The sequence below is a fragment of the Parasteatoda tepidariorum genome, chromosome 2 (assembly GCF_982258835.1).
Source record: "Parasteatoda tepidariorum strain Cologne lab strain chromosome 2, Ptep-v5.0, whole genome shotgun sequence".
Classification (NCBI taxonomy): Eukaryota; Metazoa; Arthropoda; class Arachnida; order Araneae; family Theridiidae; genus Parasteatoda; species Parasteatoda tepidariorum.
The window spans coordinates 42798833-42817010 of NC_141756.1; the positions used below are offsets into that span (position 1 = coordinate 42798833).

Below are 18178 nucleotides of genomic sequence, written 5' to 3' on the forward strand. Positions count from 1 at the left end.
TCTTGGGTGATAGAGCGAATTTACACAAGCAATACTCATTATGGAATGTATGATCGGAAAGAAAACATTGAAATATAAAAATACAATATTTCAACTAGTGCATTCTAAGAACTTACCCAAGCATGGGAAAATAACTTCAGAATACTTTTTATTCAAGGGAATGTGATATGCAGGCTTCAGAACTGGCATATAGAGTGACGTACAATGCAAAAAAAAAAAAAAAAAAAAAAGGAAACACTTTTGAACTTTTTACAGATGATCGGACCTCAAATATGTTAATTAATTAGTGCAGACGGTATTTTAAATTACGAAATCAGACACAATGATGTATTTTCTCTGAATAAACATAAGTTTTATTAACGGAATCAGATTTATGATCCCCAAAATATAAAGGGTGGTCGCAGTTTAGGAAATATGGCCCCCAGAGTTTGGTCAGGAAAGCTATCCGAAGTTTGGGTCCCTTAATGTTAATTTTACTTTTTATGTATTTCGCCATATCTCAAGAATTTCTTAAGAGAATTGAAAAATATTTGAACATAATTATAAAATTCATTTATTCAGAGATAACTCCATCTAAATATTTAATTTTAGTAACTACATATTATTTTTTTATAATTTAATTTAATAATAGTCGAAAAAAATGTAATTTGTAAGGTATAAAATTTTTGTTATGTAATTTTACAAGTCGAAAGTATGTAATTTTGCATGGCGAAATACAAAACATAAGCAAAATCGGATGAGCAGTCCCTGAGAAATCAAATTTCAAATGCAATATTTCAAAATTCGATTTCTTAGGTAATTTTCGGCTGATTTCGCTCGAATTTTGTACTTAATTATGCAAAATTATATACTTTAAAATGATGTAAAAAAGTTACACCTTGTAATTAAAAAATTTGACTATAAAACAATAAAAATAATTAGAATAATGAAAACCACGAAGAGTTAAAAAACAAAATATTTTTGTATGAAATAATTTTCGGAGAATAAAATTTTATAATTGTGTGTAGAAAATTTTCAATTCACTTAAAACGTTCACGAGATATGGCAAAATATGCAAAAAGTAAAATTATCATTAAGGGTTTCAAACTTTGAATCACTCCTCTGACCAAACCATATTTCCCAGACTGCGGATTTCAGAGGTCAAAAATCTGAATCCTTTGAAAAAAAGGTATGTTGTTTCAGGAAAAGTAGGTTTTTGCGCATGATTTTATAACTTAAAATATCGTATGCACTAATTAATTAGCAAATTTGAGGTCACCCTCCCGAATCATTAAGATAGAGTCCAAGAACGTGAAGATCTGACCATTCGATCACAAATTATTCCGGGTAGTCCGTTTTTTTTCGCACTGAACATCTATTATTTGCCAATGAATAAAAAGTTTTCTGAATCATTTATCCAACCAATTAAAGATACAGTTATTTCATTTGAAGTAAATAAAAATTTTGTTTTCGTATTTTGTTTAATACATGCTTTAATTAGATTTTGAATTTCGTTAGAATAAGTCGCTTCTTGATAAATATCTTGGACTACTTCACTTTATTTCAGCAAAATGTTCAGAGATCAAGCAGGATCAAAACGATTTATAAAATGTGATAATTATGGATTAATTTCTTCTTCTTCTTTGTTGAAAAAAAACTGAAGTACAAATAAATATTATGAACATAAACGCAATTTTCCACGGTATTTATTCATAACAATGAAGTGGCTTCTGTTATATTTGTCGCCGAATTATTTTTTCATTATTAGAAATAGTTTTGATGTAGCAAAATAAGCTTTTTTTAAATAATACAAAAGTTTCGGACGTGCAAGTTTGGTGATATATTTTAGTTATGTTACAAGAATATCATTGTAATTTAAAAAACACCATTTTGTTAACTTTTGAAAAACAATATATGTATCTGAGAAGATTAGCTTCTCATGAGTTCTAGAATTGCGCTTTTAAATACTCCCTGCTCTGATTTGCTTCTCTTTGCTACCACGGTTTTTCTAGCCTTGTTTTGTAATTTTATTTAATTTTGCATTTTCTTGCCGACAACTTTGAGTTTTCTTTTTCAAATACGTTTATTTTCTTCATTCATGTTGTCTTGAGAAAGGCGATCTTCTTTAGAAATCACATAACATATCGAATTTTTCCACCGTTATAAATTGTTAAGCAGGTGAAGTTTTTTTTTCTTCTTTTTTTCCTAAATTGTCAAATGATATTCCATCTCTTTTTGTTTACATGATTTCTTTAGTTGTATATGCTTAATGAATTTGTTTGACTAAACGTTACGTACAATGTTAAAGAAAACGTAAACAATGGTATACAATTTCAGAAAAATTAGTTAAAAGTTCAACCATAATGCATGCAATTTAAACCATAATATCTAGCAAAAATTCGGCAACTCCGATTAATTTAGTAACAGAATCATGTTTCTATACAATTCGGACCACAATGTTGGACCTCATTGGGTGAATCATCCATAATATCCATTTCAATGTAAAATACATTTTCACCGTCAAATATTGTATCGTAACTTTTACAGTAGTATTGATTTAATAAGAATGATAAATTTATTTTACTGTAGTTGAAACTGCAAACATTACGGTATATCAGATTCTTTGTTCCGCAGCATGTTCCAGCAAAAATGGATTTTACCGTTAAAAAAAGTACCAGCATACTTAGCGCATATACTTTTCACCATAATTTGACCTGCAATTGTTACAGTGCATGATATCTTTCCCGTTGAATCAATTTAGTGAAAATGTAGTTTGACTAGCAATATTCTTATGAGCAACAAATGCAAATTATATTACGATCCAATGAATTGCAAATTTTTAACTGTATACTTTAATTAATACTTAAATTATTTGTCTATATATCGATTCAATGCTTTGTTTTAAGAATTTAAAATTAAATTTTGTTTGTTAAATATGTTTGTCTAATATTACAATAAAGTTGAATGTTTGAATTCTGTCAAAAATTTATTAAGAAATTTATTCTAATATTTTGTTTTGACTTAACTATTAAATTCAAATATTTCACGATACATGCTTCGATGATGTTATCTTATATGATCAAACAAAATACATTTATGAACATATTCGGCGCGTTTCTGTCTTAATGACTTATCTACAACGACAGCTTACGCATTTATACGTTTTTTAAGTTTTAAGAGAGAATAACTTGAGCACTGATGCATTATCAAAACTGCACATAAAGGCTTCCAATTGCACATATAAAAATGATAAGATTTCATCAAACATGAAATATGAAATTTTCAAACGTGAAATATTATATTCAAGTACTAACCACTGAGATTTAGCAAGCGAAAAATAAAAGGAAAAAACTAAGGTTAAAAATAGGTTAAAAAAATTTTTTAAGCTAATTTTTTTGTAAAAACCTTTGAGAAACTCGTTAAAATCATTTCAAAATTCATCTTTAAAAAATATAAAAACTCTGTTTACTCAAGATTATAAGGTTTAAAATGCTTGATTGTAAAATAAATAAAAACAAAAAATTTATTTTTTTTAAACTTCAAAATATATAATAACCCCTAAAACTATTTAAGAAAGGGTATTTAGAATATCTCTATTTTTTTTTAAAAGAAAATAAGCAAAATATCTTTGCTTCTTAATCTTTTCAGTATATTTAGAACGTGGAAGAATAAACGATGTATTTCCCAAAGGTGATTAAAAGTACTTAGTTTAAAAAATTGTTGAGGCAATTTTTTTAGAACAAAAAAAACGTAATGTTCATGATCCTTTAAGAACGTTGCAACTATGCAAGGTTAACAGATACACAGTAAAAGAATTTAAATAATATAAAAGACTTTAAAAGTCTTGATTGTGCATTTTTTGGATTGTTTAGAAAGAAAATAATACTAGTTTTAAACTACTGTGAGAAAAAAAATAATTTGCCCATTAAAAATCGAAACAAATTTCACTTTATTTTTTTCATCGCATTTTTACTCACGCCGTAATTAAAACTCGCTCATTAAAGAATAAAAAAAGTAGTTTTTATAAAATCCGTTAATTTTTGGAGAGTTTACCGTGGTCTTAATTTAAACAGTTAGTTATAATTATAGCAATGTATTTTTTTCGTTGGTTAGATTATCTCTAAATTCAATGTTTAAAGTTTTCGACTATTTCTGAAACATTTTAAGCATGAGTTTGTACTTTTTATGGAACAATTTCTAAATTCAGTATTTTTGTAGCATTTGGAGTATGTATTTGTTGCGTTACTAAAATGAAAAAATATTCTTAAATGCGTTTTTAAGATAGGTAATAAAAATTAGACTGAAAAACATTTAAGTAAGATCAGTATGCAATCAAATTCTTGGAATTTCTAACATTTTGTTTACTTTTGTTTTCTTATTATTTAGTTTTTGTGAATTCATTTCTTTAATTTGTAAGAAACTATTGCTTTATTTATTTTTGTATAATATACTTAATCTTAAATGGGAATTGAATTTAATGCTTAGCGTAATATTCATGCAACTGAATATTTCATAAATTTCCATTCTTTTTAAAACTTCAAACACTTTATTTGAATATCCCTGGCAAACGCCCTTGAACATTAATTGTTATACTTAGAAAGTGCATTTAAGTTCATTTTCATGACGGAGTTTTCGCTTTTACATAATTTAATTTGATTCATACGTTCACGGCTGAGAAATTTCATGTCTGCAAATTTACGGAATTACAAGGCATTTTCTCTGTATGTGATATGATTTTTTTTTGTTTTCAAATTTTGTTATGTGATATGATTCATTTTTGTTTTCAAAAAAAGAGGTCCTAAAATTATGTGCAATTTGAACAATGTAAAAATAATTGAGTCGAATTCTCCTGTCTTAACAACACCTTTATTAATCTTTTTACTTGTTGCTTTATCGATATTCATGTTTACATTTTAATGAATACTTATTTATAACTTTTACTTGATTCTTTAATTATAATTTAAAAAATATTTACTAAAAAAATTTCAATTATAACTATAAAATTATTTTTTATAAATAAATATTTTCTACTATAGGTTTTAAAGAGTTTTGAGGAAAGAAACAGCTATAAAATAAAATTAATTAAAATATATGTATATATTGAAAAAAACGTATTCTTATAATTATCCAGCAATTAAAATAAACGTTATTCTAAATTTTTTTCTAAAGTTAACTAAAGATTTGCAAGTGAGTAAAATACTTTTAAAGATTGTTTCCATCAATTCATTTTTATATTTTATAACATTCAATACTTATGTTATTATTTAATAACTCATACGACTTTATGAGTTTAAGATTTAGATTATTTTTATACATTAAAATAATTTTTCTGAAAAAATTAATTCAATAAAGAATGAAAATCTAAATTTCGTTAGGTATTAAAACTTTTAACTTATCCTGTAAATAAAATAATTTTACATTGCTGTAAATTTTCTACCAGTTTCACGCGTTTAATTTTAATATTTTTTAAAAAGGATTTCGTTTTAAAAAGTAGTTTGTTTCAAATAATGAATTTGCTTAAGGGAAACAAAAATGAATGCCGAAAAATATTTCTTGAAAAAAAAATTATTGCTTGAATATGAACAAATCTTGTATTATATAAAATCTATAATTTGGAAATTAAGGAAGCTTAGAAAACACTTTTAAGCGTGATTTGCTAAGTAATATTAAAAAAAATTAAATTGGAGTCTATATATTGGAATGTTACAATAGACTTATGATACAATAGAGTATTACAATAGAATGTTACAATAGAATAGATATTCTTGGAATTTCATCAAGGAATGAATAATAGAGCCCCCAACCAACTACTAACACTGTTAAATTTAGGGTTGAAATTGAAAAAAAAAGGCATTTTAGAACCAAAAGGTACACTAAAAGGAATATAGTCAGAAATACCAGACTTAGGCAAATTTTATCGTGAACCGTAATTCTGAGAAGCTCTTTGGTAATGATTTTGTTAAAATTAAGAATATAATATAATTTTCTAATATGTGATAAAATTTGGTATTTTTATCATGATTTAGATCATCTCATAAAAACCATTTATTCAGGTAAATTTACTTTTCCATCTTATACTTTTTACTATCAGTGTATAATACATTTATGTAAGAATAAGAACTATAATTTTAAAGACCCGAATTTCTTGTAAACTGTTGCCATATGGACGGAAAAAAATACTAATTTGATGGTCCAAATACCGTATATCTTGGATCTTAAATCATTAGAATCGTTTTTATTTATTTGTCTGCAGAAATGTCCTTACTATAGAACACAGTAAAAAAAATTTCTCCATGCATAAAAAAACAAATTGTTATAAATATGGGAATATTTCCAATATTTCAATATTCTGACATTTTTTTTATTGTATTAATATGTAGATAATAATGGAATTTAAATTTTTTGTAATGCGGCTTATTATACTTATTATAACTACATTATATTTGATCACACAAAAGTTATTTTCTGCTAACACTTTCATAATTGTTCATATTTTTTGTGAAATCAGTAGCAAGCAAAAATTTTTATCTGGATAGTTTCGTTAGAACTAAAATTTTATGCCCTGTATTAATACCAACTTACTTAGCCTTTCTTTTAATAATATTTTAAAGCTTTTTGGACGAAAAGTAAGTTGTGACAAGGACCTTCGGATTCTTTTTTGCGGGTATCACACTACATATCTTTGAAAAAGTGCATACACCATTAAATACAGCAATGAAGTCCTTTTTACACGCGTTTTTGGTAAAAATGTTCAGAATGGAAATAACAGTCGACTTCTTTCTATTGATAAAAAATGGGAGCTATTTTCAAGACTTGCTAGACGTGAATTAGCAGAAGCAAAAGTGATTTCGAAAATAAAAAGTAAAGTTTCTAACGAAAAATGGAAAATAAGGGTACGAAACAAAATTGGAAAATCCTTAGTAGCCGGTAGAGGAAAAATAAAGATGAGAAAACAGAACATGAAAAACCACTGCAGCTGAGCAGGGCAATATCATAATGTCTTACTTCTAAGGTTTCTTAGGATTTTTCACTTAGTTAGTTTTATACTTCTCACAATATTCAGTCCCCACAATATTCAGTCCATTCAAAATTCGTCATATGATTCCAGCAGGGCACGAATCTATAAGATAAGATTCTATCAGGTAAGATAGTATCATGGCAATATTCTATTTGGGTAAGATTCTATAAAGGCAAGATTTTGTAAAAACAAGATTCCCTTTTTCGATAAAAATTTTGATGTAGCAAGATTCTCCTTTAAGCAAAATTTTAAACTAATCAATTTAATGTTTACGAAAACTTTTATTCACCCTTTATTTTGCCATACGAAATATTAACGGACTGCTAGCAATTTTGTTTGGCATAAAAAAAAATAGTGTGTCCTCTAAAACCAGAGTCAATACCGTTTAATTTTATTGATCTTTTTATTTTTATTATTTTTTTTTCTAAATGGCGGGCACTTGGAACCACATTGGCTCCATTGACCACAAAAAGTGCCAGAACTGCTAACTCTCTTTTTGTTACCCAGTGGGCACCTGTGGCGAAGCCTCGGCGGTGGAGCAGCGTCGCCCACGTCACACTACCGCAATCCGTTTATAAGGCGGGTCTCATTCACACATTCCCACACAAAGGAGAAAGGACAAAGAATACAGATAGCGAGAAAGAAACATCCATGCCCAGAGCAGAATTCGAACCCGCAGTCACTGGCTCCGCAGTCAGGCACGCTAACCGCTAATCCATCTGGCCTTATTAATCTTTTTTACTCTGATGATTGTGATTCTATGCTTATGGAAGATATTAATCGTGCTCTGTTTTTCAGGATACGATCATCATTGATGATTTTATATCACCTAAGTCGCGTATCAAATTTTTGAAATTCAATGCGTCTTGTTATGTTATCAGTAGTCGTTTTATAGCTCTTTGAGATTTAATTTTCAATTTAAATTTAGCATACTTTCCAGGAAAAAAAGCATTTTGAGGACACAACCTTCAATATAAGTTTGAAAGCAAATTTGCTACACAATACAACTGGCAGCCATCTTCTATAAATGAAAATAAACAGTGTTTACTGAAATATCAACTCTAATGCACGCACGATTGACACATCTTAAAATGAAATTTCTCAATTTATTCCCTCCAATTAAGTATCTTATCGACTGAAAACATAAGTGCCTTTTACTAAACCATGCTGAAGAGCGGTAAGATGGGGAAGTTTGTTTCAGGATAACAGGATAGACCTTCAGCAAACTATACTACTCCGTTAACTCAATAAAGGATGTTTATATTTGGCAATACATAACAATTAGGATCTTTGTCGTTTAGTGAGAACAAGGGAAATTTGACCCCCTTTTCACCTATCCACCTAAGGGAGGACTTTCTAATGAAGACAAAGACGACGTTTCTACATGTTCGACCAACATTTAGAGCCTAGTCCAATGTGTGGATTAGAAAGGATAGGAAGCATCTTCGACATTCATTTAGTCCAGCACCGATTCCAAGCTGCCCGCTTTTAGCATTGGTAATGTGTTGTAGCTTAGAATGAAGTTTTACGATGCAAGAGTTGTATGAAGTTGTTTTACGTGAAATAAATAAATCATAGAGCTCTACCCTCTCCTTTCTCTTGTTTGTAAGCTCGAGAAATAGTTCGGTTTAATCAGTAAATGATTAAGGGGTCCTGGGTAGAGTAAATATTTGTATATTCGGCTAATAAAGAAAATGTTAATCCGGTATTCGCTGGAAGCATCATTTTAAGTTTGATTTAATTCGAAAAATGAATAAAATATATTATGGGTTTTGAAATAGTGTTGTTTTTGATTAAATTTTTTTCCCTTTGATAACTTGCACTTGATATTTTGAAATAATTTATTTATAAAAACCTTGCGTAAGTGAATTTAAAGTTATACAAATTTCAATGTAAATGTATCTGAAGAGAGTTAATTTATTACATTATACAAAAGTTCTCATTTTCAAAAACGCTTTTTTTAATATTAAATGTTTATATTTTATATCACATGTATTAAATATATCTTTTCACTATCAAAAAATTAAGATTCAATGCTCAGAATCACCTATACTTGTTTTCATGAATAACATTTTTAAGAATATATAGTTTGCGCAAATTATTAAATATGTATGCAGTTACTTAAAATAATATTTTTGCAATTGTTGAATTAAATATGGTCTCACTAATGTTACGTTTTAGAAAGACATTTTTATAATTTTTAGAAAAAAAATACAATTTTATATCAAAAATAAATATGTTTTTTAATACCAACATGACTTAAAACACTTTAGTTAATAAAATATTGTCACAATATTAATAAAAATACATTTTAATTTCTTTGCATGTTAATTACATGATGGATTTTCTTCTAAGTATATTAATTAAAGCAGAAGAACAATATATTCGAAACAAATGAAAGTTGTTATAAATATACAGTGGCGTTGTTATAAATATACATACATTATGCGTGCCAAGATACAGAATATATGGATTTTATTATTTTAAGGATAAAAAAGAGGAATTAAAAATATATTGAGCAATACGTTCCCTTGTGTTATTTCTTAAAGCGCTTACAAATATTACTCATTGTGGCCATTATAAGTTTAAGCATGAATTCCATATTGGTCAGAATTAATTTTTTTTAAATGGATAATATGAGCAGAATAATGAATTCATTTTAAAATTATAGCCCATACTTTGGTGCTACATAGAATAAAGTGATTAGACATTTCAAACGAAGTATAAATCATGTATTGAAATGGGCATACAATAGTTACGGTTCTCTAGACAAGAAGCCATCGCATTGCCTAAACAACAAATTGTATCATAAAAGTAAATAGATGTACACGCGGAAAGGGATTTAACCAAATCAAAGCAGAAGAACAAGCTTTAAAAAGACCCTTTCCTTTTATTACCTTGTTCAAGCTTGTTGTTCAGTCCTGATTGGTTAAATCACTTGCATGTGTATATCTAGTTATTTTCTAGTGCCATTTGGTGTTTAGGCACTGAGAAGGGTTCTTGTCTTTAGTACCAAAACCATCCTATGCACAATTCGGTACTTCATTTGTGTTTTATTTACGCTGTTTTTCACTTTCATTCAAAAAAAAAAAACAATAATATTTTTTTTTCAGAAGAAAAAGCACTATAGCGCTCAAATTTGCAAAGTAACATTATTTTCAGTTGGATGAGAACAGTATGTTTTCTGATGTTTTTGGTTAAGTCTAGACATATGAAATGGCTGAATGCGGAAAAACGACCAAAATGGGACAATATGAAAATTATTTGAGACCAATTAGGTACATTTAATATTTTATTTCATAAATTTTTCTACAAAGAAGTTTTTTTTAAATGTTTTTAAATTATTTTATGCAAGTCTGTTTTGTTTTCCTCATTCACGTCGGCTTGGTTTTGTAATTGAGACGCTTGCACTTGAACACTCAACGAAAGCTGATTATTTCGTAATTAATTACTTAGCTGATGATGTTTATCTGTTATCAAGTATAACTTCCCTTTATCCCAACCATAACATACATTCAAATTTATTTTATTGTTTATTACGAAACTTTAAAGCAAATCTTTAATTTTCTTATCAAATACAAATATATAACAGTCTTATCAAACATATTTGCTCTATGCTTTATAATACTCAGTTTAGCAATAACTGAAGCATGCAATCTTTTAGGAAAGTAAAATGCAATATAATGGAATAATTTATAAATCCAAAAAGAAATCACTTTATTAAAAATAAAATATCTAGGATAAAAGTAGCAAAAAAAAATTACAGTTGAAACTTCTGGTCACCTACCTAAAACGTTGGAAATAAGAAATAAAATTAGATCCTCGCCTTCTTTTTTTTTTACTTTTTTCGTTATCGATCTCATCGTAGTGTCTTGTTTTGTTTTACTTAGCTTTCTTGTTATATTTACCCTTCGTCCTCGAAGACCGTCAGAAGTTAAAGTACTTTCTTTTCTTAGAGACAAGTTGTATGAACAAAGACTATGAGGTAATGGCTCGCTTTAGAAAGAGAAAAACGTAGATAGTAAATATATATATGATAAGAATTTAAATATTTGAACTTCAAACGAGGTACTAAAAAAATGGGTGTATTCTAGTTTTTTAATATGTAGGCAATATTTATACACAAAATTTCGACACTTTATTATTAGTTAATAATAATAGTAAGCAAATCATTGATACAACAATTCGTTGCATGTTAGGACTGTTATTGATGCCAGGGTTTCAAAATTTGGTGATCAATGACATATTGTGGAAATAGAGTCAGCATTGTGGTCCAGCAGCTTTGACATCCCTGGCAAGTTGGTACCTAGTGCTCTGGATGGACTTCAAGTCATTCAAGTGACAACAAGGAATGGAATCTCATTTCCTTACTGTGAGAGCTCAAAGCTTAAGCCACTTAGCCATCGTGGCTCACCCTTTAATACTAATTTAAAAGTTTCATGTTAAAAATATATAGAATAGTGCATGCATCTGAATAAAATGGAAAAAATAAGTATGTGTTTATGTGTATGCTTTAAAGTTTTCTATAGCAGGTTACAATTTCTCATTTTATACGTATTAAATACTACTACTTCTTCTTCTTAGGCACTACAGCCGGTTACCGGTCAAGGCCGTCCCGGTAAGTGTATCCCATCTAGATCTATTCTATTAAATATGACAGTAAGAAGAACATATATATTTTAACGGCATCGCTGTTTTTCCGATGGAAAATTTACGAGACTTTCCTCACCTATGTAATGCTTCATTTTCTGATTGGTGTAATTCCATCAGTATTGCTAGAAAAGCGCATGTATCTCATTTTGAAGCTAGTTACTTGAGTAGTTAATATTTTCCAGGAAAATAAAGAACCTATCTAGCCGACAAAATGCACCAGCAACAAATAATTAGTTTGCTTCTGGCTTATAAAATTTATGAAATAATCATCCATTATCTTTTATTTTAACTCAATTTACAATACTAAAAAGGTATTAAAAAAGTTTAAAAGAAGAGGCAATATTCTTATCAGAATAAAATTGATTAAATAAATAATACTTTCTTTATCAGTGAAACCATTTCGAGCTAAATTATCTAGGAAAGGTTCTTAAATTACATTTAAAATTGTATATTAGAATTCAATTTTCATAATAGCAAAATGAAGATTTAGTTGACTTTTATGTATTTGAGTTTATAATCATGTTCAGAGTTTAGTAATAGGATTTAAAATCGAATTAATTTCTATAACAATTTCTATTTCTATCAAACAAAATTAAATTTCAATTTAAGAGAGTGGAAGTTATGAATGAAGAAAACATTAAATGTGTTATGCTTGGTTTTAGTTTATTCAAAAATTTCATTCGATGCTAATTTATGTGCAACAAATAGTTTTTAATCCGGAGCTTTTCTTAACGAGCTGTAAGAGTCTTAGCTTGTAAACCTCTATGAATCATCATGGTTCATGGAGGTTTATCAGATAAAATATATTATTGTATAAACTTTGGTTTGGAATTTTCGTAACTTCAAAATGTTCCTCACGCATATTTTTATTTTTTATTTTAACTCTTTCCTCAAATACTCCTTAATGTGACTTTTTTTAATACATTAGTCTGAGTAAAAACTTCATTTAATTTCTAAATTTTTAAACAAATGGAAATAAAGTGTATTTTTTTAAAAAAAAATATTTGGCAATAAATTAAAAATTTAGCTCTTATGTTTGTTATTAATTTATGTGGTTATCAAAATCCCTTAGCTATGTCAACTTATGTATAGACATTTTCTTAAAAAAGTCCTTTAAAAAATAAAAATCCAAAAGACAAGAATTTTTAAAAATCACCAAATAAAAGCATAATTTTAGTTTTAACTTTAAAATTGATTTTTTTCTTAAAGCATTGCATGTTGGCTTCTATCAAAGTGACTTATGTTCTTATAAAATTTCAAAATAATCCAACGGAAAGTACATTTTATGTTATTCGACGTCAACTCTCTCATTCCAGTCATTGTAATGGAATTTTTGTAATAAACTATTTGTGCTGGAGTCTATAATGTAATCATTTTTAATTTTTTTAAAACTCATTGTGTTTTTATTTTAATTCAATCAAATTATAGGCCTATTTAATGCAGAGTAATGGAAATTAAAAGTATTCTGCTGAAAGTGAACAATTACATTATTGAACGTGATATTATTTTTTCAAAACTACACATACTGGCCAATGGATTAGAAACATGCGAGATTTTTTATAAATGCTTGCTAATGTTCAAAGATCTAGTCGGAGTATCATGGAGGGGGACAAGGTTTGTAGGTATGGAAATTGCACTGCTTAAATTATTCTTCTGAAATTCCAGTAATATAACTGGCTGCTGTCAGTCCATCCGATTAACAGTAAAGTTTACAGAAAAGAAAATTTTCTTCCTTTATGCTATTATAACCATTTACAAAAATATCGTTATAAAACCATGAATACAAAACTATACAGTTTTTTAACCATTTACAACTAGCATTTTTTAAAAACTTTATATATTTTTTTAACTAGATGCAGAAGCACGGCATTTCGTAAGTTAATGGTCATTGGAGAGTGCCGGGTATTGAGAATTCTTCACGTGTTGAACGGAATGGAGAAAATATTGTAGTGTCAACACTAGGACTCGAACTCCAGTTCTGATGGTCATAAGATTGACAGATAAGCCCGCTCGGCTATGACATGTACGCAGTAGCGAAGAACTAAGTAGATTCATTAGGTGGTTCCAGTTGGTGCGATAAAATTCTGGTTGTTTAATCGTATTAGGTGAAAGCAGTTAATAAACAGTTTTTCTTAAACTTAACAGTTTGATTACCATTTTATTTATGGTTATTTGACTGTGTTGATTATATATGGTAAAATAGCCATGCAATCAATTGTTATTTAACCATTTTTTCCGAGAAATTTCTAACAGTGTGGAACATCATGTTTCTCTAGTTAAAACAAAAAACCATTTTTTACCTTGACTAATTGACAGACTATATACTTTATCTTTTTAAAGTAACAAACATTTAATGAACACTAATACAGTCATGCATAGTACGGAAAGTCTTCAGAATTCTGTTGAATACACATCAATCTGCCATCAAACACCTTCTCCTACTACAACAATGCTCGGATCTTAATCCAATAAAAAATGTCTCAAACATGGTGGAAAGGTATATTTTACAGTAATCTTATCTTCCATCAGTACAGTAATCTTATCTTTATTCTAAATAATAAGAAGCGTTAAAAAATAGTTTTCTAAGGCAGAAAGTCACCACTATGGTGGCTTGGCGCCATTCAATTTACAACATTAAAATTGACAGAAACTTAAGTTTTTGGTAGATTAAACTACCTTATTATTGAATGCACACTCAAAAAATATTGTAAATAATATCTATTTTTGGAATCTATAATATAAAATAAAATTAAACAAGTGAACGAAAACTTTACTGTTTTTTTCTTGTAATTATGTCAGATTTAGCGCAGAGATTTCGATTATCAATGCACTTTATCAATATTAAGGGGACATGGTACCTAAAATTTGGCTAAAATCGATCAAAATATCAAAATCAATTTTTTTAGCTAGAATTGTTCTTTGTACTGTTTTGCACCTACTCGCAAAATGTTAGACCTCTACGACCAATAATTATTTAGATATCGAATTTTTCACAAGTTGTAATCAAAATAAGTTTTTCTGAGGCGAGCAGAGGCATTTTGTCCTTAGTTATTTTTATTAAATCTACGGCTGAAATATAAAAATGAATTGAAGTAAAGTGTATCATTTGCATCTAGAATTGTTTGTTTATATTTTTCTCAGCATTTTATCTATGGTATCGAATTTTAGATTATTGTTAGATTTTAATCAAAATCTAGTTTCGTTTTCGAAAAAAGCTTGCTTTATCAAGATTACTTATTATATTTTTGCTTTATACATTTTTATGTCAAAGTAATTGTGTTTTATAATTCTATTTCTGAGAAACTTAATTGTTTCTACCATGCCACGTTTGAAACGAAGTTCAAAGGCTAACAAATCTATCACTCAGAAACGATGGGATCTTGCAGAATGTGAAAGTGAAACTAATGCATTTGTTGACAAAACTGCTGAATCTTCAAATATTTCTAAGCTTTCAAGAATTTCAGATGTTGGCTACACCAAAACTGTTTGTTCTGAAATTCCTGATTCAACAAAATACATATTTATTAGTGTAGATACCTTGAAAAATCTTTTTAATACTGTTCTTTGGAGCTGTTGCAAAAAATCCACTCTAGATATTGAGTTGGGAGAGAAGTATGGTTTTTCTCACCAATTAAAAGTTATTTGTAAAAGTTGTGCATTATCTGACACTAACATATATACTAGCAAAAGAATTTCGTCTACCAATGGCAAATCGTCACATTTCGATGTAAACGTACGTGCAGTACAAGCTTTTCTTGACATAAGTGGTGGTCATGGAGCTATCAAGTTCAGTTTTTTAACACTTTTTTTAAATTTATTTTTTACATGAGTAGCTAACACAATATGAAATATTCGTAATATCATATTTTACTATTATGCTAAATACCTTTTAGAAGTTATTTATGAGTGAATGAAGTTCTTATAAAGAAATATTTTGAATAATTTAATTGTGTTTTGACATTGTTTTGTGGCTAATAAAAACTTTAAACCCATTTTTCTCAAAACCAATTTTTCTAAATTTCCGCCTTCTATAAAAGCCTAAGGCTTTTTTACTATTGCTTGAAATACTTAGATATTTGATACACAAGTTTGTGATACTATGATGATTGAAAAATGGTATGGATTTTTTAATCAGTTTGAAAGTTTTTTTTTAAAAAATTGTCGAACTTGAAATTTTTGAATTTTTATGCTATTACGCTACATTGCCTCAGAAAATAATCTTTTTCAAAATTTCTAAACATCTCTCCATAAAATGAATACCATTTTCTGTTAAGCACCTTTCAATGATGATATTGTAAAAGTTTCATGGAAAAATAAGGAAAATTGAGAGAGGAGTAGTGATTTAAAAAATAGTTGAAATTTTTGAAATTTTTTAAAAAAAATGAAAAAAAAAATTTTTTTTCAAATTTCTGAATTTAGGATAAGTTTTTCATAATCCTTAAGAATATATTTCAATCAATAAATTGTTACCAAGGTTAATAATAAAAGATTTGAAAGAAAAGGTACCGCGTCCCCTTTACTATACAACTCCAATTCAAAATATTACCTTATAAAATGCGTGATATCTTTAAAAATAAACAACGGTGGCGAACGGAAAAATTATTAACCGTCCACAATTAGTTGACGTATGATATTATTGTTCACACGCGCCTAAAGAAGTATTAGAGATTTTATAAAAAAATATTGAAATTTTTCAAAATATTAAAATATTTCCAGAGGCGATTCAAAATATTAGAATATCAGTAAAATTGTGTGATTGGTCAACGTTAATCATAAAATTTGCATAAGTTGCGCCACTGTAGAGCTAGTACACGTATAAAGGCTCTTTTGAAAATCAGATTTAGTTAGTTGGGAGTTAAAATGGGTCGAACGAAAGACATACCGGACACTACCAAGACAGCGATTGTGACTCTACGCAATGAGGGAATTAGTCAACAAATGATGCCAAAAAAGTGAATTGCTCTCAAGGAAATGTAAGTAAAATTTTAAAAGATTATTCTACAAATCAAAGTTTTAAAAATAATCGCTCAAATAGTGGTCGTAAGCGAATAACCACACTGAGACAAGACAGAATGCTGAAACGTGTCGTCACTAAAAATCGCTTCAAGAGCTTGAGATTCATAAGTAGAAAGTGGAGAGAACAAGGAGTGGATGCCTCAACATCTACCACACTACGACGACTTCATGAACTTGATTTTCAATCACGTGTGCCCAAGAAAAAGCCGCTACTTACACGCAAGCAAAAACGAGCCAGAGTGAGGTGGTGCAAAGACAGATTGCAATGGGGTATTCAGGACTGGAATAACGTACTTTTTAGCGATGAATCGATGTTTTGCGTTTCCCACGGTCATCAGGGTGTCCGTGTTTGGCGTTGCAAGCAAGAAGCTTTTACCACAGATTGCTTGAAACGCTCAGTGAAGTTTAGCACTTCTGTAATGATTTGGGGGTGTATGGGTGCTGAGGGCTTAGGAAAGCTGTGCATTTTGAAAGGAAGGGTAAATTCTGAAGTATACATGGAGGTACTTGAACATTTTATGATTCCGTCATCGGAAGATCTATTTGAGGATGACTTTATCTTCCAACAAGACTCTGCATCTTGCCACACGTCAAACGCCACCACTACTTGGCTTACTAACAATAAAGTCAAATTACTTCCTTGGCCGGCCAATTCACCCGATTTGAACCCCATCGAGAATATATGGGGTTTAATGAAGAAACGCCTTCAGGATTTAGCTTCAAAGGACAAAAATGAACTCATAGAAAGCGGGAAATCCGTTTGGGCAACTATCAGCAAAGATGACTGCAAAAAAGTAGTGCATCGTATGCAAAATCGTTTGCGTGACGTTATTAAGGCTAAGGGAGATGCCACTAAGTATTAACTATTCATGCAGATTTCATTTAAATGAATTATGCTATTTTTGTTCATGTTATTCGAATTTTTTGAACCACTGTGAAAGTTATTCTAATTTTTTGAATTTTTAGAAAAAATTCATTGTAAAAACTTTTGCAATATCATAATAATTTATTTATGTTATGTTCATCTACAAAACATGTAGAATGTGATAACACACTTCAAAATTCTCAGGTATTCATTTTTACCAAAATAAATGCATATCTCAAACCACTATGTGCTTTATTTATCATTATTCTAATATTTTGAATTGGAGTTGTAACTATGAATGTCAGATTAGATTTGGAAAAGTTCCGTGCAGGCAGAAAATGATGAGCAATCAAATGACAATTTGCATTGATAAACACTGGTTTGTTGTCACGGAAACGAGAATTTTTTTCACAATTTAATACGGTCCCTGAAGCTGACAAAATTGTTTCGTATTTATTCCAACTACTGACAGAGGTCTTCAGCTCCAGGAATGGAGTACAACACAAAATCCTTAAGCCCAATGTCGTCCTATTTTAGAACATTAATTTTAGTAGTAAAACAAAGTGTGATGTAATTTTTAATTATGCTTAAAAATAAAATATAAAATAGATGAAAATATCGAATGAAGAGATGAGGAAAAGTATACC

At 28.8% G+C, this 18178-nt stretch overlaps 1 long non-coding RNA gene across 1 annotated transcript in view; it reads right to left on the minus strand.

Annotated features, from left to right (window-relative positions):
• LOC147815243 (uncharacterized) overlaps window positions 1–18178 on the minus strand; it is a 92468-nt gene that overhangs the window by 19787 nt on the left and 54503 nt on the right. The window contains exon 2 of the long non-coding RNA XR_015430814.1: window positions 6985–7099. This is a non-coding gene — a long non-coding RNA (uncharacterized LOC147815243). The remainder of the gene's footprint in view (window positions 1–6984; window positions 7100–18178) is intronic.